The sequence below is a fragment of the Colobus angolensis genome, unplaced genomic scaffold, assembly GCF_000951035.1.
Source record: "Colobus angolensis palliatus isolate OR3802 unplaced genomic scaffold, Cang.pa_1.0 Scaffold261, whole genome shotgun sequence".
Taxonomy (NCBI): Eukaryota; Metazoa; Chordata; class Mammalia; order Primates; family Cercopithecidae; genus Colobus; species Colobus angolensis.
In genome coordinates this window covers 2,226,668-2,234,339 of record NW_012115833.1, presented here as the reverse complement: position 1 = coordinate 2,234,339, position 7,672 = coordinate 2,226,668, and the positions used below count along the sequence as shown (strand labels likewise).

The following is a 7,672-nucleotide window of genomic DNA, read 5'->3' as shown; positions in this document are numbered from 1 at the left end:
AAGTTCCAGCTAGGCAGAATCTGCTTATAACTGGCTCAGAAGAGCAATAAACAAACACATAAAATTCAGTAGGATCCTGAAATTAAGTGTAGACAGTGAGAACAGAATAAATATTTTCATATTTGTTACCCCAAAGCTCTTTCTTTTCTAGTACAGAAAGTAAAATATGTGATTTATGATCTAAATATGTAGTATAAAATATGAAACTAATAATGCAATAATCAATTACTCTTCTGTATTTTATATTCTACTCTTTCCTTTCTAATTATTTATAATATTGGTGCCTGCTCATCCAATCTCATTTTCTCACTATTGTTCTTGTCCCCGTTGTTCTTGCTTTTGATCTCAATGAGTATTTTTTTAATTTTATGTTTTAATTGTAAATTGGCAAATTATAGTAAATATTTGTTGTAAATATTTAAGGTGTACAAAACAATGTTTTGATTTATTAACACAATCTTGAATCATTAAATGAAGCTGATTGACATATCCATCACCTTAAATACTTATGACTTTTTGTTGTGACAAAATATGAAATGTACTCTCTTAGCAAATCTGAAATGTATAATATGTTATTATCTACCACTTTCTCCATGTGGTCCAGTAGATCTCATAGAAAAAAGTCCTTATTTCTTCAGTCTAATTGAGGCTTTGGGCCTTTTGACCCTTATCTTCCCTCTCCCCTGTACCCCTCCAGCCTCTGGTAAACACTTAGAAAGTGTAACATATCAGGTACATGTATTTGCAATTCACGTTAATTTTTCAGACTCCTATTGATAAATATTGGCCTGTTTGTGGTCTAGGATTATACAGATTTTTTGGGAAATAAGCAATGGATCAACCTTTTCACCTAAGTGACAAAATGCTCCCATTCATAAACTTTCAGTTTCAGATTAATTTTATTTTGCTATTTTTTTAAAAAACACATAACATATGAACACATATTTATGAGATTTGTACATTTTATATTTTACCTTTTTGTAAAACAAAACCATATGTATGTAGTTACAAAGGTGAGTTTTGGAAATTTCTATTTTTTTCTAATAATATTTTTGCCTTTTTTGTATTATATAATAGAAAAAAGTATGTTTTTCTTGGCAAAATTGCAAAGCAAATTATATAAAATAATATCTGATAATACTTATTTTATAAAGTACAGGGCTTTTATACAGTCTCTTTTTTCAGCAAACCTTTTTATACAGAATGGGACTTAAGATGATCAAATATTATCTGTGAATGTGAATATTCAGGCTCTTCTATAACGAAAGTAAGATATGAAACAAATATGAGTGTGCATGTGTGTAAATACACACACGCTTAGAATGCTTGCTTAATTTTAGATCACCTTTCACAAATTCATTAGGTTCTCTGAGAGATATTTTTTATATCTATTCAAGACAATTTAACATAAATAACTTTGACATGAACAAATTGTTTGTTCTTCAAATATGTCATTGAAAAGCTTTTTTTGCAACACCATCTAAAAACAAGTGTAGCCACTGAAGACTAAAAATGTAATGACAAAATAATATCTATCTACGGCTCCTCTCTCCTTCTGAAATAAAGTAATGATTATGTATTTGGCAAACATGTGCAGAAGTGTTTCAAAAAGGACATTTGAAAATAACAAAAGGTCTACACAAAATTTATAACGGAGTAAAATATTTGTGGAAATGCTATATAATTCACTTTGCAGTACTGTATAAAAATTTTTCAAACTTTCTAAATTTTATTGTTAGCTCTCCATCTTTCCAATTGTGTGATAATTGGCGGGTTACTGATTGACCCTTTCAAATCTTAGTTTCTGCTTGTGAATGATGAAAAGTAATAATGGAAATTACTTCATAAATGTGATTTAAAGTGAACTGAGCAAAAAGAACTGAGCAAATTTCTAACTTGTAAATTATCCAGTATATGCTCATGTTTATTTTATTTTTAGTTTTCTATTATTTTATTTATTTATTTATTTTAAATAAACTTTTATTTTAAGTTCTGGGCTACATGTGCAGGCTTGTTACATAGGTAAACATATACCATGGTGGTTTGTAGCACAGATCAACTCATCATGCATGTTTTAAGACCAGCACCTATTAGCTGTTCTTCCTGATGCACCCCCTCCTCTTCCCCTGACAGGCCCCAGTGTGTGGTGTTCCCCAGCCATGAGTCCATGTGTTCTCATCGTTCAGCTCCTACTTGTAAGTGAGAACATGCTATGTTTCGTTTTCTGTTCCTGCATTAGTTTGCTAAGAATAATGGCTTCCAGCTCCATCCATGTCCCTGCAAAGACATAATCTTGTTCCTTCTTATGGCTGCATAGTATTCCATGGTGTATATGTACCACATTTTCTTTATCCAGTCTATCATTGATGGGCATTTAGGTTGATTGCATGTCTTTGCTATTGTGAATAGTGGAGCAATGAACTTACGCATGGATGTATCTTTAAAACAGAATGATTTATATTCCTTTGGGTGTATAGTCAGTAATGGGATTGCTGGGTCAAATGGTATTTCTGCTTCTAGATCTTTGAGTAATTCCCATACTGTCTTCCACAATGGTTGAACTAATTTACATTTCCACCAACAATGCAGAAGCATACATTTTTCTGTGCAACCTCACCAGCATCTATTGTTTCCTGACTTTTTAATAATCACCATTCTGACTGGCATGCAATGGTACCTCATGTGGTTTTGACTTGGATTTCTCTAATGATCAATGATTTTGAGATTTTTTTTTCATATGTTTCTTAGCCACATGAATGTCTTCTTTTGAAAAGTGTCCGTGAATATCCTTTGCCCACATTTTAATGGGGTTGCTTGTCTTTTCCTTGTAAATTTGTTTAAGTTGCCTGTAGACTCTAGATATTAGACCTTCGTCAGATAGATTGCAAAAATTTTCTCCCATTCTGTAGGTTTTTTGTTCACTCTGATGATGGTTCATTTTGCTGTGCAGAAGCTTTTTAGTTTGTTTAGACCCAATTTGTTAAATTTTTGCTTTTGTTACAATACCTTTTGGCATTTTAGTAATGAAATCTCTGCCAATGCCTATGTCTTAAATGGTATTGCCTAGACTTTCATCTAGGGTTTTTATAGTTTTGGGTATTACATTTAAGTCTGTAATCTATCTTGAGTTAATTTTTGTATAAGGTATAAGGAAGGGGTCCAGGTTTTATTTTCTGCATATGGCTAACCAGTTCTCCCAGCACCTCTTATTAAATAGAGAGTCTTTTCCTCATTGCTTGTTTTTGTCAGGTTTGTCAAAGATCAGTTGGTTGTAGGTACAGTCTTATTTCTGAGTTCACCATTCTCTTCCGTTGGGCTATGTGTACCAGTATCATGCTGTTTTGGTTACTATAGCCTTGTAGTACAGATTGAAGTCAGGGAGCATGACTCCTCCAGTGTGGTTCTTTTTGCTTAGGATTCTCCTGGCTATTCAGGCTCTGTTTTGGTTCCATATGAATTTGAAAGTAGTTTTTTTCTAATTCTGTGAAGAATATCGTTGGTAGTTTAATGGGAATAGCATTGAATCTATAAATTACTTTGGGCAGTATGGCCATTTTCACAATATTGATTCTTCCCATCCATGAAATAAAAAATATAATTGAGTCTCATCATCATATCATGAAAATGGTTTTAAGAGAAAACTAGTAGCCGGGCGCAGTGGCTCACGCCTGTAATCCTATCACTTTGGGAGGCTAAGATGGACAGATCACTTAAGGTCTGGAGTTCTAGACCAGCCTGACCAACATATAGAAACCCTGTCTCTACTAAAAATACAAAAAAAAAAAAAAAATTAGTTTGGCATGGTGGTGACCACCTGTAGTCCCAGCTATCAGGAGGCTGAGACAGGATAATTGCTTGAACCTGGGAGGTAGAGGTTTCAGTGAGCTGAGATCTCACCACTGCACTCCAGCCTGGGTGACACAGTGAGACCTTGTCTCAAACAAACAAACAAACAAACAACAAACAAAGAAGAGAAAACTAGCTAGATGAATATTATTGCTTCCTGTTTTCAACCAGTAAATAGTTGGCACTGATAAATTGACAGCCATGAGTCTGTCAAGAATGCTCATGATATATTATATAATACAACATGCCTGTTCACAGAGGGAAAAATTCTAGGAAGCAACGTATGTGTATTTCTTGATTTCATGATGCAAGACAAGCACAAAAGCACCACCCATGACACTGAGAACACTGGACAATGCACGCTTGAAAAATCTTTGATTTCTTCATCAAAAGCAATCTTCCTTCAGCAGTCAAAAATGCCTGTGTACTCAAGACCAGCCTGGCCAACATGGTGAAACCCTGTCTCTACTAAAAATACAAAATTAGCCAGCCTTGGTGACTCACACCTGTAATCCCAGCTACTCAGGAGGCTGAGGCAGGAGAATCGCTTGAACCCGGGAGTTGGAGGTTGCAGCGAGCCTAGATTGTGCCACTGCACTCCAGCCTGGGCGACAGAGACTCCATCTAAAAAAAAAATGCCTGTGTACATGATGTCAGTTCCTTTATGCCCTGACTGCATCACCATTCAGCAGTGAACAGTGTCAAATGCATAGGAAGTCAACCCTGCAACAACAATGACAGGCTGTGCAATCATCCAGCTGATGATGATGTGAGTACTCTTGGAATCCAGAAGCATTCCCTTTGCAGTGTCACAGATACTGAAGTAGGCAGCTGGGTAGATGATAATACCTTGCACAGACATGGTAAAGCCTTGGCATAGGCCTTTAATCCTATTAGATTTGTAGATATTAACCAGACAGTCACCAAGGCTTCTGAATTCCCTTTCAGCTCCAGCTTTACCCACATCCGCTGGTAGATGGGTACAGGCAAAATCAAAAGGGTACACAAAACACAAGAATGTGGCTCCAGCACACTGCCTGATGCCAGGTTCCTTGCAACATAATGCCAAAAGTGCGTCCTCTGGTCCACACTACCCAGGAAGATCTGCTGGTATTTATCTTTGAAGGCAAAGTTGTGAGCCTGGGTGGGGAAGTGTCTGATCACATTGGCCAGGTTATAACGCCAGAAGGACAGGACTCTCTTCTCCTTGGGAATATGGACCACACAGTCTATAATGCACTTGTATTGCTTATGTGTGGTAATTTCCTTGCTGCAGCAGCAGCTTGAGCCACTTGATGGGTGCTACTGCTGCCTTAGAGATGGTTTCTACCACCCCACCTGCCAGGAAGTAGCTGTTGAAGGACACAGCATCATCTGTCATGTTGAAAGGAAAGGGCAGGCAGGCTGCTGTGAGATTGGATGGGCCAGGAACTCTTTAATTTCAGGGCTTTGGGGCCTCATGTTATTTCAGAGAGTAAGCTTGCTATTTATGGGGCACATCTATGAGCTTCCAGAAAAATTATGGAACTGCAATTCTCCTGAAATATTAAGATTTGTAGTATTAGTATATTATCGTTTTCCCTTTTAAGTTATCGTAATAAAATATGGTCCTTAAAAGCCTGCCTTTTTGATATTTGTTGTGACATGTTTGATTGCCTAACATGTGAACAATTTTATTTAAGGATTCTTTTGTATTTAAAAAGTATGTGTATTCTGAAGTTGCGGCATGGTATTCTAAATATATTGATTAGATCAAGCTTATGAATTTTTCTATTCAAGGCTTTTGAACGTTTTCTACTTTTCTCTGCTTGATATCAAAAATTTTGAAAGAATTCAGTTAAATTTTTCTGTTTTGTTTATTTGGAAATCTTTACTTATGGTTCTGTCAGCTTTTATTTTCCTTTCAGTAAAGAAAAAATCAAAACTGTGTTTTCACATGTACACAAGTTTAAAATCATGGTATTTCTCTTTTTTTCACTTGAAGTGACATACTTATACATGGTAATAATGTTTCATGTTAAATATCTATTTTCCTAATATTAAAATGACCACTTCAGTTTTCTTTTTGTTTGTATTTATCTAAAACTTTACTTCTAGTTCTTCCATGTGTGAGTTTTATATGAATCTCATGTAAACAACTATATTTCTTATAGCTAATCTTGCAGACTTTATTTTGTTGGTTTTATTTTATCCTTTTCTATTTGTTGTAACTAGTCATAAAATTGGATTATTTCCACATTATTTTGTGATTTCTGTAAGTCTTGATATTTTGCTTTTCTTGCCTTTATTGCCTTATTTCATACTGATTGAGATATATTATTTTCTTCGTTTTATTTTTTTTTTCCACTCTACTCTTTTGGAGATTATATCCTGAATTTCTGTTGTCTTAGTTCTTTGGAGATTTTAAGATGAATATTAAATTTATCAAAGTCTAAAATTAATCTGGGCCAGGCGCGGTGTCTCACGTCTGTAATCCCAGCACTTTGGGAGGTCGAGGAGGGCAGATCACGAGGTCAGGTGATCGAGACCATACTGACTAACACGGTGAAACCCCGTCTCTACTAAAAATACAAAAAATTAGCCAGGCGTGGTGTTGGGCTCCTGTAGTCCCAGCCACTTGGGAGGCTGAGGCAGTAGAATGCCATGAACCCAGGAGGCAGAGTTTCCAGTGAGCTGAGATCAAGCCACTGTATTTCAGCCTGAGCGACAGAGTGAGACTCTATCTCAAAAAAAAAGAAAAAAGATTAAAATAAAATAAAATAAATCAATAATCACCCTATCTCAAATTAACACTAGAGTTTATAGGACTGCTTCCACAGCTTTCTCTTTATATATTTACTATTATTGTGCAGCATTTTAGCTATATTTCTCTTTTTTGTCCTACTCACTAAATATTGTTTTGTCATTATTTTATAAGGACAGTGTTTTAAATTTATTCACATATTTTTGTAGCTTCTCTCTAGCATTATTCTTTCTCTTTCTTTCAAAAAGTGGTGAGATATATATATCAAAAGTAGTAGACATATATATATATACTTCTGAGATTCTATGCTAAGAAGTTGTTTTTGTTTTGTTTTGTTTTGTTTTGTTTTGTTTTTGAGATGAAGTCACACGCTGTTGCCCAGGCTGGAGTGCAGTGGCACGATCTCGGTTTACTGCCAACTCCGTCTCCCACGTTCAAGCAATTCTCCTGCCTCAGCCTACCAAATAGCTGGGATTACAGGTGCCCACCACCACACCCAGCTAAGTTTTTGTATTTTTAGTAGAGACGGGGTTTCACTACGTCGACCAGGCTTGTGTTGAACGCCTGACCTTGTGATCCATTCGCCTCAGCCTCCCAAAGTCCTGGGATTACAGGCGTGAGCCACAGTGCTCAGCCAGATGTTTTCTTAAATATCTCATTTACTATGTTTGGAATGTCACCTTTTCATTCAATGTAATTATTTAAATGTTTACATACTTAATGTGTAATATGGCTCAATATAACACACTGTTCTGATTCTTCTGTACCTAAAGACATAACAGGACTTAGAAGTAGAATGTAAACCAAGAAGACATCAGCGTATTTCAAGGAGGGATGTTTGTGTCAGTATACATTTATCAATGGTCTTCCTTAATATCTGTCAAAATGAACAGAATTACCCAAAATAGTAAGTCTAACCTTACCCACAGTGATATTAGTGAATATCAGTACACTAACTCAAGCAATAAAATTGAAAGGACACCAGCTAGATAAAATTAAATTAGAACAAATTGGAAAGAGGACACAAGGAATTAACATCCTAGTCTACTAAATTGCAGTATGAAAGAAAATAAAGGAAGATTT

At 35.6% G+C, this 7,672-nt stretch overlaps 1 pseudogene; it reads right to left on the bottom strand.

Moving 5' to 3' along the window:
• Positions 1–4,115: 4,115 nt before the first annotated feature.
• Positions 4,116–5,227, bottom strand: LOC105515516 (annotated as a pseudogene).
• Positions 5,228–7,672: the final 2,445 nt, after the last annotated feature.